The sequence below is a fragment of the Staurois parvus genome, unplaced genomic scaffold (genome assembly GCF_062004578.1).
Source record: "Staurois parvus isolate SC_StPar_1 unplaced genomic scaffold, SC_StPar_1.0 ptg000011l, whole genome shotgun sequence".
In the NCBI taxonomy this organism is placed as follows: Eukaryota; Metazoa; Chordata; class Amphibia; order Anura; family Ranidae; genus Staurois; species Staurois parvus.
In genome coordinates this window covers 8,047,964-8,072,201 of record NW_028317807.1, presented here as the reverse complement: position 1 = coordinate 8,072,201, position 24,238 = coordinate 8,047,964, and the positions used below count along the sequence as shown (strand labels likewise).

General features: G+C 41.2%; 1 protein-coding gene across 1 annotated transcript in view; it reads left to right on the top strand.

Moving 5' to 3' along the window:
• KIAA2012 (KIAA2012 ortholog) overlaps positions 1–24,238 on the top strand; it is a 276,256-nt gene that overhangs the window by 199,380 nt on the left and 52,638 nt on the right. The gene's annotated exons all lie outside the window — the stretch shown is intronic.

The window sequence follows — 24,238 nt, the reverse complement described above, 5'->3', positions numbered from 1 at the left end:
ACAGACTGTGCACATTGCAAGTCCAATTGCTCCAGAGCTTAGTAAATTTATTGTCCTTGCATGTGATTGTTCTTTACAGAATGAAGCTTTATCTCATTTACTAAGCTCTGGAGTAACTTCACTTCCAAAGTGTATAATCTATTTGCCTTTATTAAATTATTATTATTATTATACAGTATTTATAAAGCGCCAATAGTTCGCTCAGTGCTGTACATTACAAAGGGGGACAGAACATGTGACAGAACAATACCAATACAATGCAAAACATGAGGGGATCGAGGGCCCTGCTCTTTCGAGCTTACAATCTAGGAGGGAGGGAATGGTGGCACAGGAGGAGAAAGCTGTGGGGGATGGAGTGGTAGGAAGAGTGGAGGAGGTAGGCAAGTTAGCAGGGTGTGGGGCAGGCTACCCTGAAGAGGTGGGTTTTTAGGGTGCGCCTAAAGGAGAGGAGAGTAGGTGATAATCTGATGGGTTGGGGCAGGGAGTTCCAGAGGATGGGTGACACCCTGGAGAAGTCCTGGAGGCGGGCATGGGAGGAGACCAGGGAACTAAAGAGAAGGAGGTCTTGTGAGGAGCGGAGTGTGCGGGCTGGGTGGTACTTGGATATTAGGTCGGTGATGTAGTTCGGGGCAGTATGGTGGATGGCTTTGTATGTCAGTGTTAGGATTTTGAATTTGATCCGTTGCGCAATCGGAAGCCAGTGGAGAGATTGGCAGAGGGAAGTGGCGGAAACGGAGCGGTTGGAAAAGTGAATGAGTCTGGCAGCCGTATTCAGGATCGACTGAAGCGGGGATAGCCAGCGGTGAGTGAAAGGAATGATTTTCTTTTCCCCTCAGAGACCCCCGGTCTGTGGAGAGATTCCTGGTTTATCAGCAGAATTCTGGGAACACCCCTTGAACACGGAAATCATGACAGCTTATGTTCAGAGATGTTCAAAGTTTATTAGACATTAATAAAATTATATAGGATACAGAAAATAATAAGGGAGGGGGGAGCGAGTTTCAAAACTGTAACTTGTAACTTTCCATCATGAGCTAACTACATGAAACATGACATATACATTTCTTGGTACAAATTGTTTTGTCTAACTTTTAGAGAAAACAGACAGACAAAAACATTGTCAGGGTCGTGTTAGCTTCTGTTGATACATCCTTGAACAACTGAAAACAGTTTCATTAAACTTCTAATATCTCTACAAAAAACTAACTTAATACTTAATACTTAAAATGGCGTACATAATACAAAATGGAAGTTATCTAGATTCTTTCAATCCCCTCTAAGATCATGAACATGATCTCAATTCTTTACTTCATTCATCTTTCTGTACATAGCTAGATAACCTTCATTTGCATTTTGCAGCTTTGTAGCTCTAGCAATGCAATAAAATGAGCATTTAAAACATAGATATAAAGATAAAACAAAAAACAATATCATGACTATGCTTACAGCGATACCTTTCATCCATGAAAAGATGGAACCAAATCCTGATCCTAACCAATCAAAAGGAGTCCATCCATCTTTTCCTATAGCTCTAGCTTCTTCCATCAAACCATCTACCTGTTCCCTGTGTTGCTTTATTATTTCATAATAATCTGGAACAGTCATTGTGGTATTATATATCCAAGTACAACATTCATAATCCTCTGTCATCTCACACAAACCTGTCAGAGCAGCACTCATACTTTCAATAGCTAATTCTTGCATCTCCAGCTGTTTTCTAATAGCTCTGGTCTCAGTATTTAGCAACCCTATGTCCTTAGAGTTCCTCTCCAGTATGTCATCAATAATGTTTGTGTAATTATTTATTTTGTTCATGAGTGTTATTCCCCATCCAGTGTAAGTAGGGAACCATGACCAAACCTTATCCCCTGTAGAGAATAGATCTACCTTTTCTTGTTTGGTTTCCCTTCTCTGTCTCAGAGTTAGTTGGTATTTTGGGTATGTACTGGCTTTTACCTGGTGTTCCTTTTGGTCTATAGCTGCCATAATTGGCACTAATTGGGCTACATAGCACCAGCCCTGGACATTACTCGGTATCCAAGGGTAACAGATCTTACCACAACAGATATAGGTATTGTTTCCCAAGGAGATCGGCAATTTTTGTATTGCAGAATGAAATTCAGGGGTGACAACAAGTGTAAAATAAAAACTTTTCCAAACATAGTTTTCCCCACATTATCTTGTATCCCTTCTAAACTTTCATTCAGGGTTTTAGCATTTACTTGCCAGAGTTTCACAGAAGAAGTTCCATCCCACCTTCCAGGATCAGATATGTTTAATATGGACTGAGAGCACATTCCCTTTCCCTTGTGAGAAGTATTCCCCAGTCTAAAACACCAATCGGGGAGTTGAGTGACTCCCAGAGTTGGAAAAGATATGGTGGCATTAGAAGTAATATTGGTCAAACCAATACTTACATTCCCTTTTATTAACAAAAATATTTTGACTGGAGCTGCCAGAAGAGGAATTTCATATGTGCTGGGATGTAACTTACTACATATCCAACATTTATCAGAACCTGACTTTTGAGCATAAGCATATTTAAACTGCATCATCAACATTTTTCCTGAAAAAGGATTGTTCTCTTCAAAACTTCTTTTTGACTTTCTTTCACTTTTGGTTATCTGGGTCTCATTTAAAACTAGTCCTTGACCACAGATACCTTTTATTAGGCCCAAGTCCTCAGGGTGATAAATACAGTTAGTTAGGATCCATACTGGCAGGAAAAAGAGCACAGTCAGTGTGCCCAATAGGACCCAGAGTTTCAAAACACCATGAGGGGCAGTAAAAAATTTCATCTTCAGGGCCTTTTTCACTTACTTCACCCACTCTTCGAGGATTTTTCTCTCATACTTCACCTCCTTTTTCCATCTCATGTTTCTCAGGTGTTTGGTTCACCTTCTTCACTCGACTAGCATGGATCCAGGACTGGGAATTCTCCACCAGAACAGCCGTTCTGGTAACCGCTATCACCGTAGTAGGTGGTCCAAAGGGGTAGACTTGCTTCTTGTCTTTAGCGAGTTGGCGGACCACTATGACATCTCCCACTTGGAAAAGGTGGGTTGGTTCCTGAAAAATAAAGGAGAGGTGCGAGCAACATTTCTTTCAACCTTATCTAAAATTTGAATCAATTTTCTCACATATTCTTGTTGTACCAGGTCAAGGTCCCCTCTTTCTAACATAAGTGGCTGTCTAGCCCAAGGAGTGGGGAACGGTCTTCCCATTAATATTTCAAAAGGAGATAACCCTGTAGTCTTATTAGGTGTCATTCTTACCTCTGCTAGAATTGCAGGTAACATCTTCTTCCAGTGGGTATAGGTTCCTCCAGTGGCCTTCCTCAACTTATCCTTAATCGTCCTGTTCATCCTTTCTACTATACCCGAACTTTGAGGATGATAGGGAATATGAAACTTCCAATCTATCTTAAGTACTTTTACCAAATCTTGACATACCTTGGCCACAAAAGCTGGTCCGTTATCAGAATTTATCTGCAGCGGACATCCCCATCTAGGTATTATCTCCTGTGTGAGAATTCTGACTACAGTTTGCGCATCTTCTTTATTAGTGACAAATGCTTCCACCCATCTGCTGAACATATCCACCATTACCAACAAAAACTCTTGCCTCTGTCCTGTTTTTGGCATGTGGGTAAAATCTATTTGTAAATGGGTGAAAGGTGTAGTTGGGTACACTAGATGCTGGTGTTGTGATTTCTTTGGGTTCTGTGGATTGTTCCTTATACATGGAATGCACCTAGAAACATATTCTTTCACCAACCTAGATAAGCCTGTAATGTAAAAATCCTGCAATAATGTTGTTTTCCATCCTCTATGTCCTAGACCGTGGTACTGTGCAATGAACAATGGGGCACTTGACATGGGAATGCATGGTTTCCCCTCTAAGCACACTAGACCAGAAGCTGGATCTAGTTGTGCTCCAGAACCATCCCAGTCTGCTAAATCGACTTTTGTAGCAAATTTTTGTAAATCTGCATACATCTGGTCATGTGGGGTGGTTGTGATGCCTGAAGTGAGCATAGGCATCTGTTCACTGGCCACCTGTTGTAATGCGGCTTCCTTTGCTACCTTATCTGCTAATGCATTTCCTTTGGCAATATGATCTCTGCGATTTGTATGTGTCCTGCAATGAAGAATGGCTAATGTTTTTGGTAACTGTATGGCTTTGAGTAGATCAGATATCAAAGAAGAGTGAGATATGGTTTTTCCATCAGCAGCAATGAATCCTCTTCTCTCCCAAATGACCCCAAAATCATGTACAGCACCATGGGCGTATTTGGAGTCTGTGTAAATGTTGACGTCCTGTCCTGCAAATAATTGACATGCTCTTGTAAGGGCAATCAGTTCAGCTGCTTGGGCTGACTGATATGGAATTGGCTTTGCCTCGAGTATTTTGTCAGGAAGTTGCACAATGGCATATCCTGCATGGTAAGTACTATCATTTGGCCTAGAACATGAGCCATCTACAAACACATCTGGGGCCCCATCAAGAGCCACAGCTGACATGTCGGACCTAGGGGAAGTGTCTTGCTGTATGTGGGTTATACAATTGTGTTCTGGTGCCACTTCATCCTGTTCCCCCTTTAGCCCCAGTAGGGCATTCAAAATTGGAGCAGGACCTGAATTGGCTGAAGAATATTTAATAATCAAGTTGGGATCAGATAGAAGAATCACTTCATATCCGCTCAACCTTTGTGCTGACATGTGTTGAGTGTGTATGTTTTTCAGTAGTAAGGACACTTGGTGTGTGGTGTGTAGGGTAGTTTCATGTCCCAATGTGAAAGAAATAGCCCTCCCCACCAGAATTGCGCACGATGCAACAGCTCTCAGACAAGCAGGCATGCCCTGAACCTGAGTTGGCACTACTTTGGAAAAAAAAGCTACAGGGCGGAGCTTGCCTCCATGTTCCTGAGCCAGGACCCCCGCCATGGTTGTACAATTTTCCCTAGCATACAGATGAAACATTTTCTTATAATCAGGTAGTCCAAGACCAGGGTCCGTTACCATAGCATTCTTCAGGTACACAAAGGCATCAACCATTTCATTTGACCATGTGAGAATGTCAGGTGTTTCTGAAAGTGTGGCAGACCTCAGAGTGTGATCATAGAATGAACAATCAGGTATCCATTGGCGACAGTAACCAATCATACCAAGAAAAGTTAGCATGTCCTTTTTTGTTTGTGGGCGGGGCAGACCCACGAGAGCCACAGCTCTTTTGTGACTGACATTCCTCTCACCATGACCCAGAATAAAACCAAGGTATTCAACCTGTTTTTGGCACCATTGCAATTTCTTTTTAGATGCTTTGTGACCATTCCCTGACAACCATTCTAACAGAGACCAACTATCCTCCTGACTGGCCTCCTGACTTGAACTACAAATCAATAGGTCATCCACATATATAATGAGGACCGAACCATTGGGAGGGGTCCAGGACCTCAGTGTGGTCTGGAGGGCAAGTGAGTAGACTGCAAACAAATCTACATAGCCCTAGGCATTCTACACCAGCTCATCTGGCAATTTTCAGAATATAAATACAAATAGCGCCCTTGTCTGGTGGTCCACAGGAACCAAAAAAAATGCATTTGTTAAATCAATCACTGTAAAATATTCTGCATCGGACGGAATGGAGGTTAGGAGTGATGGCACATCAGGCACTATTGGGGCTAATGGAACCACCAAATTATTTATGGCCCTCAAATCTTGTACAAACCTGTAAGAGCCATCCGGCTTCTTAACAGAATTGATAGGTGTGTTGTAAGGAGAAACAGTTTCTTCTACCTTCTGTTTACATGCTGTAGCAATAGGGAGGGAAGCCTTATTCTTGAAAACCCTTTTTAATTCTGTGTCAAGCTCCTCCCACTTAGTTTCTCTCCCTTCTGTGGTGTTTCAGTTTATAGGCAGTAGCCTGTGTATTACTTGGTTCTATGTGACTAATGCTTTTTACATTTATCCAATCCCAAGCTGGATTATTTCCCAGAATACCATCAATGATCAATCTCATATCTTCCTGTGTGTAATTTCTTCCTAAACATGCCTTTTTTAAATAAGCAAGTGTACCTCCAGGAGATACTGTAGGCTTGGGACAATGTTTAACAATCTTATTAATATCTTCTAATTCTATGGGGGTTTTTTAGAATTAGTTCTCCTGCTGTGAGAAAAGGTAGTGTCAATATAGCCAACTCCTTTCCTGCTACGGCCCCCTCATCTTCTCTTTTTCCCTCTAGTTTCTTATCCATGGATCTAAGCTGCATTCTAAATTCCTCCACCTCTCTGCCCTTTCTATGACTGGTGTCACTTCTTCTCCATTGACCATCCTTTTTCTGTAATTTTATTATATTTACCTGTCCCTGTTCTTCGTATTCCAACTCTCCTTCGTTGTCATTATTCTCTGTAAGGATGCCTTGAACTTGGCTACCCTCCTCTGGTGATTTTATACTAATAATCTGTTTGGGTCTAGTGGAGGGGCCTGGCTGTATTGGTTGTAGATCCGGGACGGGAAGTGGCGCAGGGACAGGGGCAGGGGCAGGAGCTGCAGAGACAGGAGCAGGGGCTGGAGGGGCATTAGGCTGGGGTGTAATCATCCCCAAACTAATCAAAAAATCATCATCAGCAGCATTTTTAAAACAACTTAATGAAGGATATATATTATACGGAGGGGGTGGGGTTGGTGTCTGAACTGTTTTCAGTCCAATCTTGGGTCTGCATGTCTTTTCAGATTGATGCTTTTCCTGGAATATTTTTAATGTATCCAATTTCAACTTCCTCTTTTGTTTTAAAGAGAAAATCAAATTGAACTTTCCCTTGCTATTATCAACCCAATACGGTGACCATTTTAACCAGTTTTCTCCCCCTTTCTTGGGAATGGGTCTGTACTCCCCATAGCTTCTGTCCAGCCTGCCATACAATCCACCCAGGGATTTATTAAATAATAGTCCGATCCACAAACTCTAGCAACATAATCCTTACAATTTTCTCCCTTTTCTGGGGGACCTGGTGGGTAACTACCTCCTTGACCCATATTTAGACAGTGGATAAAACAATTTTAGCTTAAAATCTTATTTTGTTCCACACAACAAATTATCTTATACTTCTACGCAACAGAAAGAAAAAGCAAAAGACAGATAAACCAGAATCTGCTCCACAGACTTATTAACCTCTTGATAACTTCCCAAAGTTATCTCTTCACTGTTTTACCAAAAACAGAGAACTGTGTTTACCAAAACACCTTTTTTTTTATATTATAGTGCACTATTTTGTAACTCTTACCAAAGAGTTAAGTCTGCTTTACCAAAAGCAGCTACAGGTTATCACGGGTCTATATAGACAATACAGAATGATTCAAGACCTTCCCTCAACACAGGGCAAGAAAGAGCTTTTAGTCATAAAAAGACAAAAGGTTTACTTACCAAGTGAGGTGGGTGGTCATCCCGGGCCGAGCCCCCAGCTGAAAGGAATGATTTTCTTTTCCCCTCAGAGACCCCCGGTCTGTGGAGAGATTCCTGGTTTATCAGCAGAATTCTGGGAACACCCCTTGAACACGGAAATCATGACAGCTTATGTTCAGAGATGTTCAAAGTTTATTAGACATTAATAAAATTATATAGGATACAGAAAATAATAAGGGAGGGGGGAGCGAGTTTCAAAACTGTAACTTGTAACTTTCCATCATGAGCTAACTACATGAAACATGACATATACATTTCTTGGTACAAATTGTTTTGTCTAACTTTTAGAGAAAACAGACAGACAAAAACATTGTCAGGGTCGTGTTAGCTTCTGTTGATACATCCTTGAACAACTGAAAACAGTTTCATTAAACTTCTAATATCTCTACAAAAAACTAACTTAATACTTAATACTTAAAATGGCGTACATAATACAAAATGGAAGTTATCTAGATTCTTTCAGTGAGGAAGGCCAGTAAGGAGGCAGTTGCAGTAATCGAGTCGTGATATGATGAGGGAGTGGATGAGCTGTTTAGTGGTTTCTGGGGTTAGGACGTGCGGATTTTGGTGATGTTGCGGAGTTGGAGTCTGCATGAGTTTGTTAAAGATTGGACTTGGGGCTGGAAGGATAGGTTGGAGTCCAGAATGACACCAAGTACTCTGGCCTGTGGGGTGGGTTTGATGGTGGCGTTATTGGACATGATGGAGAAGTCAATGGGGGGTGGGGTCCGGGCTGGGGGGAAGACAAGAAACTCGGTTTTGGAGAGGTTCAGTTTAAGGAAGTGGAGCGACATCCAGTCTGATATGTCGCTCAGTAGGTGTGTGATTCGGGCGGAGACTGAGGGGGTGAGGTGGGGGGTTGAGAGATAGATTTGTGTGTCGTTGGCATATACTGTAGGTGGTAGTGAATCAACCACAATCAGGGGCGGACTGACAACTCTTGGGGCCCCCGGGCAATAGGGGATCATGGGGCCCCTGTGTCCTTGCCCACACTCAAACCACACCCAAAAAAGCCTATGAAAGGTACCAGGAGCATCTCATGGGGCCCCCTACTGACCCCGGGCCCTCGGGCAGTGCCCAGGTGCCCGAATGGTCAGTCCGCCCCTGACCCCAATATTGGGGCACATTTGCTAAAATTGGAGAGTGCAAAATCTGGTGCAGCTCTGCATAGAGACCAGTCAGCTTCCAGGTTTTTTTTGTCAAAACTTAACTGAACAAGATGAAGCAAGAAGCTGATTGGCTACCATGTAGAACTGTCCTTTGGCACATTCAAGCTCTGTAAGTAGGCTTTTTTTTTTTTGCAAAGCTGCTAAGGTTAGCCTGGTAAATATAAGTAAAATCCTAAACCGCCATCTGCTGACTTAAAATGCAAATATTAAATATATACAAATTTTAATATTTTTTTTTAACAATCAGGAGTTTGAGGAAAGGCATGACACATCACATTTGAAGAGAAAACAAAACTGTTGGTATGGCATAACATTGTAGTTTAACCACTTCCCTTCCGGCCCATGTATATAAACGGCCAGACGGTGGTAGTGCAGGGGCGGGTGGCCGTTTATAAACGTTCTCCCCGCTCCTTGCTTGTGCTCGCTGCCTGGGAGTGCACAGCACCGCGATCCTGCGCCCGCTGTGTCCTCTGGACACAGTGGAACACCAGTCATTGTATGGGACCTCTGTGTGAGGTCCCGATCATGTGATCACTGATTGGCTAATCATTGATTACATGAAGAGTAGTAAGCAAGATGTCACTTCTGACATCATTGCTGGCTACATGTGAAATCTGTGAATGATCACAGAGATCACATGGTACAAGGCTATTCACAACAGCCTTGTACCATGTGACAAGCTGTGGCCAAATTTGATATTCAAGCGAGCGCTATTTAGACTAAATAAAAACAATAAAGCAGCTTGCAAAAGGAAAAAAACCTCTAAATCCTTAAAAGCACCTATATCATAATTGCAGCGTTAAAAATAACAACGATAATAGCAATATAAAGTGATAAGTGACAAAAGCGCTAATAGAGAGTGCAATAAAATGATAATAGTGCGTCGTCCTATATGAACAAAAATTAGTGATATAAACGCACAACATAAACATATAATAATCCACAAAATATTCTTCCTTAGAGATTGTGCTAATATCATCCAGTGTGTGCTGGTAATAGTTGCTCCTTGCAAGATTCAAACAAATAAGGTGCTTGTGACTCCTTGTGGATAAAAAAAAATGAGGTGTGCTTGCACTCACCAGACGCAAAATGTGCATGTAAATTGTATTCTGTAGGGCACTAGTGGTCATCTAGGAACCAATGGGGATAAGGCACTCCTCAGGTACTCATTACACCCTGAAACGGACTCCAGACCTCTCCTTGGGACCCTCACAGCAAAAAGGACAGCTCCTTGGTAATAACTCCCCCCGGCTTCACAGCAACTTAGCAATACTGGATATCCACCTTATAGTAGCTCCAAGAATAAGCTACCAGAAAAAAAGCTAATATTGTGTATTATTTTTATTTTAGCCAATGGTAAAGCATATAAGACAGCTCAGTCCAATAAGTATATTGATAAAAGTGGTAAGCCAGCAACATGTAAATATATGCTAAAATTAGCAAGGATTCCTACTGGGAAATGAGTCTTTGAAGAAATAGCCAAAAAAATCACTATATAGTGTAAAGATGGCTGCCAGCCCTGCACATGGACCTGGCAGCGTGTGACATTAGCAGTGCAAGCTCCTCACTGACGCGTTTCGTGCACCAGCACGTTGTCAAAGGGATCAATCACAGCTCACACAGTATTTCTCAGTGGCTGCAAGAATGCAGCCAGAGAGAAGGAGAAATTATTGCTTTTACCGCCTTTATGGGTGTAAAAGCAATCAGTGTAGTACAGTGTCAGTATGGTGACATTGTACTGCTAGAGTGACAGTATGTAAAAAAATAAATACATAATAATATAAAAAATTTAAATAAAAATTTAACATTTTTTTTAGAAAAATTATAATTTTTGATAATAAACCAATTTGGGTTATTTTTTTTTTAACTAAAAAGTTAATTGAATACATTTTTGCCAAGATTTATGAAGAAAGATTATTTATTTGCAAAATTTTATAAGAAAAACACTTCAACATTTTTAGACTTTTTCATTTATATAGCAAAAAAAATAAAAATCCCAGTGGTGAATAAATACCACCAAAATAAAGTTTTATCTGTCTCAAATAAATGCTAAAAAATTCATATGGGTACAGTGTTGCATGACCGCGCAATTGTCATTCAAAGTGTGATAGCACTGAAATCTGAAAATTGGCCTGGACAGGAAGGGGGTGAAAGTGTCCAGACTTGAAGTGGTTAAAGTACCAAGTACGATGTCAAAATAAACCAGCATCATCGCATAAATACAGACAAAATGTACTACATTATTCATGGGTCTGACCACAACAAACATAATATGAAAATCAACACTAACTCTTTTGGGGGGAATGGGGGTGGTGAAGAATGGAGTGGGGGAAGGAGGAAAAAAAGGGGGGGGGGCAGAAGAGAGGTCAAATATTCGAGAGCATGGACACCGAGGAGGGGGATGCATGGGAAATATCAGCGAGAACTAAAAGGCTTAGATACCAATTAGATGCCAATTTTTCATATTTACTTACAATATATTTAATTTTTTTACTTTTAGTTATGATTAATTGAAAGAAGTAATACAATTTTTCCAAAAACACTATAAATGTGTTTATTACACAGTGCAGGTATGCAAAGTCAGTTACTGTCGCTAGTTTTTATTTTATTGTTTGTTTTTCTTTGACCCGAATATATTGCTTTTAGTTCTAACATATCTAATGTCCATACCGTATAAATCCCTTCTTGTCCTTTACCATACATGAATATTTTAAATGTAATATAAGGTGCATTATAAACTAATCTTGCCAAATGTAAAGTTTCTGCAGACATTAGACTTAATTAATAAGATATAAAAACTTTCAGAGAGTTTTGCTTTTTTCAGCTTCTATCTCAGTTACAGTTCTTCTGTTGTATTCCCCATTCCTGGCACTTTGACCAATGAAGTAGGATAAGTAGTATGAAGTTATGGATGAAAGAGCATACGGAAGAGCCAGGCAGACACCTCTGAGCTGTGAGATCGTCTCTCATCTACTGTATGATCCGGCACCCTGCCGGGAGACCATACACTATTTATGAATGCTCTCTCTGAATATTTACTACCTTGCAAACTATTCTAGCCTTGAAGTCCCTAGATTTCATGTTGTTTGGTTTAGTTGCGAAATAGGTGCTGAGTGTCTCCTCACTCCAGAAGCCTGCGTCAAACAGTGGAAAATTATCCCATCTGGTACTGAGCAGAATTTGGGCCTGTTAATAATTCTTGACATGGTTTATACAACGTATTAAATGGGTTGCAGAGTGTGAAAATTCACATCTGTTATCTAAAATACAATATACTTGTCCTGTAAACACGATATGTTTCCAGGGAGCTATGTGCTTAACAAAATTAAATCAAAATGTTGCAACTAAATCTAAAAGCTTAACTCTAGATAAAGATCTTTTGTGTATATATATATATATATACAGTGGGGATCGAAAGTTTGGGCACCCCAGCTAAAAATTTGTATTAATGTGCATAAAGAAGCCAAGGAAAGATGGAAAAATCTCCAAAAGGCATCAAATTACAGATTAGACATTTTTATAATATGTCAACAAAAGTTAGATTTTATTTCCATCATTTACACTTTCAAAATAACAGAAAACAAAAAAATGGCGTCTGCAAAAGTTTGGGCACCCTGCAGAGTTAATATCTTGTATTGCCCCCTTTGGCAAGTATCACAGCTTGTAAATGCTTTTTGTAGCCAGCCAAGAGTCTTTCAATTCTTGTTTGAGGTATCTTTGCCCATTCTTCCTTACAAAAGTCTTCCAGTTCTTTGAGATTTCTGGGCTGTCTGTCACGCACTGCTCTTTTAAGGTCTATCCATAGATTTTCAATTATGTTGAGGTCAGGAGATTGTGAAAGCCATGGCAAAACCTTCAGTTTACGCCTCTTGATGTAATCCCCCGTGGATTTTGAGGTGTGTTTAGGATCATTATCCATTTGTAGAAGCCATCCTCTCTTTAACTTCAGCTTTTTCACAGATGGCATCAAGTTACCATCCAAAATTTGCTGAAATCTTATTGAATCCATTTTTCCTTCTACTCGTGAGATGTTCCCTGTGCCACTGGCTGCAACACAACCCCAAAGCATGATTGATCCAACCCCATGCTTAACAGTTGGACAGAGGTTCTTTTCATTAAATTCTGTGCCCCTTCTTCTCCAAACGTACCTTTGCTCATTCCGGCCAAAAAGTTCAATTTTAACCTCATCGGTCCACAGAACTTGTTTCCAAAATGCATCAGGCTTGTCTATATGTTCATTTGCAAAGTTCAAACGATGATTTTTGTGGTGAGGACATAGAAGAGGTTTTCTTCTGTTGACTCTTCTATGAAGACCATATTTGTACAAGTATCTCTTTATAGTGGAATAGTGTACCACAACTCTAGTGTCTGCCAGATCTTTCTGGAGGGATCGTGCAGTCAAACGTGGGTTTTGAATTGTTTTTCTCACAATCCTGCGAGCTGTTCTGTCTGATATTTTTCTTGGTCTTCCAGATCTTGCTTTAACTTCCACTGTTCCTGATGACTGCCATTTCTTAATTACATTCCGAACAGAGGATATTGACATCTGAAAACGCTTTGCTATCTTCTTATAGCCTTCTCCAGCTTTGTGAGCGTCAACTATTTTCAGTTTCAGTTTTCTAGACAACTGCTTAGAAGAACCCATGGTGCTGATTGTTGGGGCAAGGTCAGATGAGTCTGGGCATTTAAAACCTTTGAGATTGACATAACCTGGTCTTCCCAGACGATGATTGAGAACAATCCATGACACTGGCAGGTCTCAGCTTTGCAAAGGGGGCAGTGCATGCTATAAATTCTGCAGGGTGCCCAAACTTTTGCAGACACCATTTTTTTGTTTTCTGTTATTTTGAAAGTGTAAATGATGGAAATAAAATCTAACTTTTGTTGACATATTATAGGAATGTCTAATCTGTAATTTGATGCCTTTTGGAGATTTTTCCATCTTTCCTTGGCTTCTTTATGCACATTAATACAAATTTTTAGCTGGGGTGCCCAAACTTTCGATCCCCACTGTATATATATATATATATACACACACACCAGGGGTGGACTGACCATTTGGGAACTTGGGCACTGCCCGAGGGCCCGGGGTCAGTAGGGGGCCCCATGAGATACCCCTGGTACCTTTCATAGGCTTTTTTGGGTGTGCTTTGAGTGTGGGCGAGGACGCAGGGGCCCCATGATCCCCTATTGCCCGGGGGCCCCATGAGTTGTCAGTCCGCCCCTGATACACACACACACAGGCCCTTTGAAAACGTGCAAGTGCACGAAATGCATTAGGGAGGAGCCAAGCCAGTGATACTAGACTGCCTGAGCCACGAGGGAGGCTGGTGGCCATCTTGGATTTGTGTTTACATTCCTGTACACCATAGCTGCATTCCTATGGTCCAGATGTGGATCCCTTTAAGTGCTTATCATTGGGTGCGTAAGAGTGAAATGGAATCTTCTCCGTGATCTGGAGTGTGTCAGTGGAGAAGAGGCTGTGTGCAGACGTGTTGCCAGACGTACCCCGTGTTTTCCAGGATGATGATGACCAGGAGTGGTCTTGATTATTCAAAAGCGCTGTAATTTTCACTGTCTGGTTAGTGCAACTTACCCTCTTTTCCACATGCACCTGACGCACGGATCTGCACCATTTTAGAGATTTGATTGTCTCTAAAACTCCATTTTGCGCCTTTTAAACGCAATTTTGTGTGACACTTCTTAGAATCCTAATTATTTTACATTGGTTTTCATACTGGACTGAGCACTAGCTCATCTCACATGCGTTTATAAATACGCTATACACATATGTGTTTTATACTTATATATGTTTTATTTATGATTTTATAAGAGACCAATTTATCTGAGCGCTGCATTTTAGGAGATAATTATTTATGAGGGTTGGAGATTTAACCTTTTATGCCAGCTGCTATTTGCATATTTCTAGCGCTCGTTTACTATTTTCATCGATTCCATCCATTACCACTACTGGCCATACACTAGAAGATTTTCAAATGAACGTTCATATGAACATTTTCACAAAAATATTTACACAAATTCTCAGTACATCCAATGACTTGATGGATGCCATTCGAAAGTACTTCAAAATTTTGTTTGCTTTTACTATTCAATTTTGTAACAAATAGATTTTACCAAACAAACAACCACATTCACTGTTAGAAAGTAATTTGTTGAGAAAAAATTTACATCCTGCTTCTTCGATTTTTTTTTGTCACTGCAGTCAAAAACTAGTGTTACATTTATCCCCGCTAACAATTTGAAGATTAAAAATTTGACCAAAATACAATGTGTACACAGTGTTGCTGGTAAATGCTGCCTTTATGTTTGAATGCAGCACAGATCAAACGCATGTGTTTGAATGCAAAAGACTGAGTTTGATCTGCTTTTCCTACAGTGCAAATGCATCTACACACAAAACACAACGCAAAGCAGGTCACTCATAGCCTTAGAGCTTTCTTCCACACCAAACCATTGAGGTAAATGGAAATCTGCTAACCTGAGTCTAACATTTATTTATTTATTTCAGGTACTTATATAGCGCCGTCAATTTACACAGCGCTTTACATATATATTGTATATTCCCATCAGTCCCTAACCCTCAAGGGGCGTACAATCTAAGGTCCCTAACTCACATTCATACATACACATACTAGGGCCAATTTAGACAGGATCCAATTAACCTACCAGCATGTCTTTGGAGTATGGGAGGAAACCGGAGTACCTGGAGGAAACCCATGCAGGCACAGGGAGAACATGCAAACTCCAGGCAGGAGGTGCCGTGGCTGGGATTCGAACCAACGACCCTAGTACGGCTAGGCGAAAGTGCTAACCATTTAGCCACTGGGTAAATGAAGGCTGTGAACACAAGTCCTAAGACACCTATTAAAATGTATGCACAAAAAGCTTATGTAAAGTGATAGCAATGATGAAATATTTATTTACATTTCCAAATGATAATTTAGAAAATGGGAATTCTGATTGCAGCAGATTCCTGGATCTCTCCAGGTGCATTTATCCCTTTTGCCGAGAAAAGAATACAAGCTATTAACCTTCTGCCCTTTGAGCAGTGCTGCCTCTAAGCTTGGTTCTCTCTAGATGTACAGTAAGGGCAACAGCTGTGGGATACGCCTGCCATCAGAATATGTTACATGGTAAGAGTTTCAGTCTACAATTACTGTAATCACCGAGTTAGCAAGCGTTCCACTTTCTGAGATGGCAGCCTCAATGTTACCATGCCCCCAGTCATATCCTAAACGGAAAAAAGACTTTGAATAGTTCATGTGCTCCTACGAACAGCTACTATAATGAATATTAGCAAAAAAAAAAGGAATTCACCTAAATTCAATGGTATTTATTTAAAACATACTTGTAATTCTGCCTGTAACAACCAGATTATGATTCTAGAGTACATTAGAAATCAAATACAAACATCTTTGATGTCTTAAATGCAACAACGATATTGTCGACAGCTTGTGCATTCCGAAAGGTCAAACCAAAAAATGTTATATACTCTTCACTGTTCTCTAAATAAATAAAATTAAAAAAAAATGTAAGCTCTTGCATGATTATCTATACTAAATTTGGAAAAACATGCTAGCGATGTTAGTATTGCATGTATTTATTTACAACTTTTGCAGGCAAACTGTTTCTTCAGAACAACAAAAGCAATAAAACAGAGTATGGATGGAAGTGTTAGAGCTGTCTACTATTTTGGTAGTTAAATAATACATATGATTGAGTCCTTCTTTTCATGCACACTGGGGGAGGCATCAGGGCTCACCTAGGGTAGGTAAACTATAAGGCTAGGTTCACATATGTGCGGGTGGTGCAGCTGTGGATCCGCATGAAAATCTGTGCAGCCGTACCACCCGCACAGAGGAATGTGGACCCGTTGACGGGTGCCATTAATTCTAATGGCACGCCACCCGCACTGGACAACGCAACCATACTGGGAACCGAGGTTCCAATGCAGGCTGCGCTTTCAGAAGAAGTGCAGGGACTTCTTCCCTGCGTGTCACGGGGCACTGGAGTCCATTCAAATGAATGGGCTCTCGTGCCCGTGCAAATCGCAGCCCGCATGGCTGCATATATGTGAACCAGGGGTTAGTGCACTTAGCCTTTAACAACAGTATGAAAAACTTGTTGGGTAGGTGCAGCGTGGTGCAGAAAGCAGAAAGCACATAGAGTCCCGGTTTGCGAGAAATGGTGTATTGAAGAACTAGTAAAAACAGTACAAACAGACCCAGCGTGGAGTTTCACCCAACCAGGGCACTCACAACGTTCCGTGCCAAGAAAGCAGGATACAGGTTCCAGGCTGCAGATAGCGCCTGTCAAGAGGATCAGAGTGCGGCCTGACAGGTCCAACCCAATTTGGAGCTTCCTGAGAAGGCAGATGTAGTCCCTACCCTTTCCCTACTCCACCAGAACCTTTTCCTGCCGCTGATGCTATCCCTAACAGACAGGTGATCTGTGACACTAGCCATCTGCATAAAGCACGCCAAAACCTGGGGTCTTATATAGGCTCTGCCCTAACCCAAGATGGTCACCAGGGTCATATGGGACCAAAGCATTCAATAGGATCACTACCCTTTGTGGCTGAGGAAGTCCCTCGACTTCCTGTCCCCATTGCCTTGCTGCTGCGGTCCAGCACCATCTACAGTGGAGAAAACAAAACAGACTGCACCTGTCTACAAACTTTTAGTAGTTAAATAATACATTATATTTGTAGCTCTGCCCCCAAAGAGGCCACTTGATAATGCTTGTCCCCAGTGGTTGCCCTGACCTTGCAAGCCTCCCAACACCTCTGACACTCTGGGGTTTATTTACTAAAGCTGGAGAGTGCAAAATCAGACTCACTTCTGCATAGAAACCAACCAGCTTCCAGGTTTCATTGCCAAAGCTTCATTGAACAAGCTGAGGTTAGAAGCTGATTGGTTTCTATGCAGAAGGGAGTCTGATTTTGGACTCTCCAGCTTTAGTAAATAAACCCCTCTGGGTCTACATATATTTCAGCAGTATGAAATTATAATGCAAGAGACACGATTCTTTAACCTCCCTGGCGGTATGATCATGTCAGGAGTTTTGTGCTGAAAGCGGTACCATTTTTTTGCATGGAAATATGTAGTTTTTAATTGTAGGCTGTAATTTTTAGGAATAACTCACTGAAATCTATCAGAAAAAGAGTCTATTAAACATTCCGGATATGATAAAACTTGAAACACGAAATCATAAATTATAATTTAATAAATAATCATAAAAAATAATAATAAAATAATAATAAATTTAATTCAATAATATAATCAAACCAAAAACACTGAAATTTGAAATACAGAGGCAAATTCGCACATCGCTGAGCAAAGTCGCAAAATTGTTTTCAGTGTCTGATGACGAATTTCCGCACAAATCATTATCACTCAATTCTGCAAGTGGTTCTGATTTACTATCGCTGTTCTAAAACCGCTTTTGATGTAAAGGGACGCTTTTTGGCCGCCATGGACTTTTCTAAGTTTCCAGGCAGAAAGAACAGTCAAAATGCAGGCAGGGCACAGGACAAAGCAGTGGGGACAAAATGTATGTGAAATGCAGTGAAAAAGCAATGACAGCAAAAATGTCATTTTTTAAAAATTTCAAATTTCCTGCCGGTTCCGCCGCCCGAACGTTCCGACGTCACGGGGACCGGAACACGGAAGTCAGATGCCGGCATCCGCCGGAGGAGATGGACGGGGACACTGCAGGGGACCCATCGTGGGAGCGAAGGACAAGGTAAGTGCTGCAGGGACCCCCAGAGAACGCTGCATAGTAAGCCCGAGTGTAGCTCGGGGTTACCGTTCTTGGTATAGAAATTCTACCCCGAGCTACACTCGGGAACACCGCCAAGGAGGTTAATAAAACCTCTATATTAGGCTCGTACAAAGGAATATACCACAGAATGAAGATTTAGGAGGTACACCCCCAGCTAAAGCATAAAATAAAAACACTGCTAAAATGGAAATAACCAAATAGCTAACAGATTATACAGTCACAAATGGTGCATTGTAACTATGTAACTGCAACACCAGCAACAGGAGGGGGAAGAAAAGGCTTGCAGACTTAGCAGCTCCCCCTGGGCCGCTGGCATCACAATAGGGAATACAAAGAATTATGTGAGTATATATACAGGTGAAACTCGAAAAATTAGAATATCATGCAAAAGTTCATTTGTTTCAGTAATGAAACTTAAAAGGTGAAACCAATATATGAGATAGACTCATTACATGCAAAGCAAGATAGTTCAAGCCGTGATTTGTCATAACTGTGATGATTATGGCTTACAGCTCATGAAAACCCCAAATCCACAATCTCAGAAAATTTGAATATTACATGCAATCAATAAAACAAGGATTGTACATAGAACAATATCAGACCTCTGAAAAGTATAAGCATGCATATGTACTCAGTACTTGGTTAGGGCCCTTTTTGGAGCAATTACTGCCTCATTGCAGTGTGGCATGGAAGCTATCAGACTGTAGCACTGCTGAGGTGTTATGGAAGACCAGGATGCTTCAATAGCGGCCTTCACCTCTTCTGCATTGTTCGGTCTCATGTCTCTCATCTTTCTCTTGGCAATGCCCCATAGATTCTCTATGGGGTTCAGGTCAGGCGAGTTCGCTGACCAATCAAGCACAGTAATCCCACGATCATTGAAGCAGGTATTAGTGCTTTTGGCAGTGTGGGCAGGTGCCAAGTCCTGCTGGAAAACGATGTCAGCATCCCCATAAAGCTCGTCTGCGGAAGGGAGCATGAAGTGCTCCAAAATCTCCTGGTAGACAGCTGCGTTGACCCTGGACTTAATGAAGCACAGTGGACCAACACCAGCAGATGACATGGCTCCCAAAATCAACACAGACTGTGGAAACTTCACACTGGACTTCAAGCATCTTGCAGTGTGTGCCTCTCCATTCTTCCTCCATACTCTGGGTCCTTGGTTTCCAAATGAGATGCAAAAGTTGCTCTCATCAGAAAAGAAGACTTTGGACCACTGAGCAACAGACCAGATCTGTTTTTCTTTAGCCCAGGTAAGACGCTTCTGACGTTGTTTGTTGTTCAGGAACGGCTTGACAAGAGGAATACAACATTTGAAGCCCATGTCCAGGATCCGTCTGTGTGTGGTAGCTCTTGATGCGCTGACTCCAGCCTCAGTCCACTCCTTGTGAAAGTCCCCAACACTTTTGAATGGCCTTTTCCTGACAATCCTCTCCAGGCTGCAGTCATCCCTGCTGCTTGTGCAACTTTTTCTTCCACACTTTTCCCTTCCACATTATTTTCTATTAATGTGCTTTGATACAGCACTTTGGGAACATCCAACTTCTTTTGCAATTACCTTTTGAGGCTTTCCCTCCTTATGGAGGGTGTCAATGATGGTTTTCTGCACAACTGTCAGGTCAGCAGTCTTTCCCATGATTGTGATTCCTACTGAACCAGACTGAGAGACCATTTACAGGCTCAGGAACCCTTTGCAGGTGTTATGGCTTAATTAGCTGATTCGAGTGGGACACTTTGAGCCTAGAATATTGCACCTTTTCACAATATTCTAATTTTCTGAGATTGTGGATTTGGGGTTTTCATGAGCTGTCATCCATAATCATCACAATTATGACAAATCATAGCTTGAACTATCTTGCTTTGCATGTAATGAGTCTATCTCATATATAATAACTTAAAAGGAGAAACTAATATATGAGATAGACTCCTTACAAGCAAAGAAAGATAGTTCAAGCCGTGATTTGTCATAATTGTGATGATTATGGTTTACAGCTCATGAAAACCCCAAATCCACAATCTCAGAAAATTAGAATATTGTGAAAAGGTGCAATATTCTAGGCTTAAAGTGTCCCACTTTAATCAGCTAATTAAGCCATAACACCTGCAATGGGTTCCTGAGCCTTTAAATGGTCTCACAGTCTGGTTCTGTAGGAATCACAATCATGTTAAAGACTGCTGACCTGACAGTTGTGCAGAAAACTATCACTGACACCCTCCATAAGGAGGGAAAGCCTCAAAAGGTAATTGCAAAAGAAGTTGGATGTTCCCAAAGTGCTGTATCAAAGCACATTAATAGAAAGTTATGTGGAAGGGAAGAATGTGGAAGAAAAAGGTGCACAAGCAGCAGGGATGACCGTAGCCTGAAGAGGATTGTCAGGAAAAGGCCATTCAAAAGTGTTGGACTTTCACAAGGAGTGGACTGAGGCTGGAGTAAGTGCATCAAGAGCCACAGATGGATCCTGGACATGGGCTTCAAATGTCGTATTCCTCTTTTCAAGCCGCTCCTGAACAACAAACGTCAGAAGCGTCTTACCTGGGCTAAAGAAAAACAGATCTGGTCTGTTGCTCAGTGGTCCAAAGTCCTCTTTTCTGATGAGAGCAACTTTTGCATCTCATTTGGAAACCAAGGACCTAGAGTATGGAGGAAGAATGGAGAGGCACACACTGCAAGATGCTTGAAGTCCAGTGTGAAGTTTCCATTCTCTGTGTTGATTTGGGGAGCCATGTCATCTAATGGTGTCGGTCCACTGTGCTTCATTAAGTCCAGGGTCAATGCAGCCACCTCAACAGTACCACAGGCTGATGGCTTCCATGCCACGCCACACTGAGGCAGTAATTGCTGCAAAAGGGGCCCAAACCAAGTACTGAGTACATATGCATGCTTATACTTTTCAAAGGTCCAATATTGTTCTATGTACAATCTTTTTTTTATTGATTGCATGTAATATTGTAATTTTCTGAGATTGTGGATTTGTGGTTTTCATGAGCTGTAAGCCTTAATCATCACAATTGTGGCAAATCACAGCTTGAACTATCTTGCTTTGCATGTAATGAGTCTATTCCATATACTAGTTTCACCTTTTAAGTTGCATTACTGAAATAAATGAACTTTTGCATGATATTCTAATTTTTCGAGTTTCACCTGTATATACACACATACATCCACAGTGAACAGGGTAAATGAGTACACCCTAACAGATTTGTCAGAAAACCTTTCCTTTCAGAAACAAAATTTTCTATGGAACACTATACTATAACATACTCCCACAAATGTAGGCCATTAATTGTAAACAAGATTGCAAAAACAGTATTTTTCCTAACAAATTCATTCAAGACCATGCTGCAAAAATTAATACACCCCATTGAAATTCTTAGGAGCAAATTTAAATTTTAGACAACAAAATCCTAATTAACAAGAATTCAACTACAGGTGAGTCTAATTATTCATTAGGCAGGTGTCCAGCAAAGAGTTGATTATAAAAGGGAGTTACTTAACAAAGAAAACCCTTTCCCATTTCATGCTGTCAGTAATGGCACCACATGAAAGAGAAATGTCACAAGGCCTGAGAAACAAAATAATTTCTTTACACAAGAAAGGTGAAGGCTACAAGAAGATCAGCAAAGCTTTATTTATCAGTCAGAATACTGTTGCAAAAGTGATACAAAAATTTAACAAAGATGGAATTGCAACCATCTCACAGTTGTCCAAGCCAGAAGATACCAGCTCGACAGGAGCATCTTCTGATGAGAAGGGTTGAAGAAACTCGCCATGCAAGTTTACTGTAGTTAGCTAAAGAAGTAGAAAGCCAAAGTGGGGTGATTGTTTCCCATGACACAATACGGCGTACACTGCAGAGGAATGGCATGCAATGGGTGGCATCTCCAAAGAAAGCCTGTCCTAAAGCCCATACACAAAAAAGCCCACCTAGAATTTGCCAGGGCCCATGCTGAAAAAGAAGAAGACTACTGGGACTTTGTACTCGAATAGAAAAGAATAGAAAAAGATAGATGTTGCAATATGTCTCCAACTTGTTCATTCCATGCCTTGAAGACTTGGTGCTGTCCTTACAAATCATGGAGGTCATACAAAATACTAGATGTAGTAGTTTTTGTTGTGGGGTGTATTCAATTTTTGCATCAACTAATTTTAGTAAAACTGAAGATTTTGTAATCTAATTTATATTATTATCCTTACTTTCATGTAATGAGCTAAACAAATGTTCTATAAAATTCAGTTTTGTCAAAATTTTGGAAATTGTTCCTGTGTTCATTGAGATATTGATTAAAGCGCTGAGAAAACTGTTGGCGCTATATAAACCCTGCATAATAAATCCTGTATAATAATAATAATCTTACTTTTCAAAAGGGGTGTACTCATTTATGCTGAGCGCTATATATATATATATATATATATATATATATATATACCGTATTTTTCGCTCCATAAGACGCACTTTTTTGCCCCCAAAAAAGGGGGGGAAATGTCAGTGCGTCTTATGGAGCGAATATAAAGCGGCCGGTCCGGTATTTCTGCCGCCACCATGTCAGAATATCGGGCTGGCCGCTCAGCTCTTCTCTCCTGCAGGACCTTACCTGTTCCTCGCTCCAGCGATATAGTCTTCCCGCGCCGGCTTCTGTGACAGCCGGGTGCCCACTGCGTATGCGCGAGAAGCGCTGCGCTTTGTGAATGGCCCGGTGTCTTCTGGGACACATGACAGGTCCCAGAAGGCGCCGGGCCATTCACAAAGCGCAGCGCTTCTCGCGCATACGCAGTGGGCACCCGGCTGTCACAGAAGCCAGCGCGGGAAGAAGAGGGAAGGACCACTGCGCGGAAGTGGGAGCGGGTACCTGTCAAATCCAATGGCTTAGATGAGAAGAGATCCCTTTATGTGGTGTCTCTAGAGTGTTGTCAGAAAGAGTTTGGGTGTCTACCCACTTACCTATCCCATGGATAGCACGGCCTCCTAGGAATAGGGCTCTTGCACGGGCTGTTCACAGAGAGGTGCAGAGTTACCGCCTTACAGTCTATCAACATGGCACAATGCAGAAAAGCTGATGCGATCCAGGTGTGGCAACCAGTGTCACCACTGTGCTGAACTGGTATGCAGAGTCCCGCAGTAGTAGTCAGCAATCTGTCTCTGGAAGAGAACAGCAGCCCCCCTGTGTTCAGTTCTGAATCCTGCACTAAGAATGAGCCAGTTCCTTGCTGTAGAATATATCTGTTCTCCCAACCTGTAGAATATATCTGTTCAACCTTCTCATTCTCCAGCTCTTTGGTAGTGTTAATTCACTCAGAAATACAGTATTTATTGGGTATAGGGCTACAGGTCCCAGGATGCTCTGCTGTCAGAAGAACTGGATCCACTCTGCTAATAGGAAGTGAAGTAGCCATCCCAGTACTGGGGACAAGGGGAAAAAAGAATTACCATAGTCTCATGTAAGAATATCCCTGAATGGCATAATGATATAGCCAGCGCCTGGCTACATCTTATATATGTGGATATATATATATATAGATATATATATATATATATACACACATATACACATACATATACATACGAGTAAGCGATCTGTGTTCAGAAGAAGGACCCTTTTTTCAAAAGAAGGACATAGCTGAGCTAAGACAGTCCACTGACTGATCTGAAAGTTTGAGTGGCCCAGTTAATCAGTAATGTTTCCTCTGCACCTCTGTTGAGGTTTGCAGGCTATGCTTATAAATGTTATAGTGTACGTTTCAGGGTATTGTAGTTTAATTTCTCTTTTCTTTGCTACTTAAGTTATTGTATGCACCGGAAAT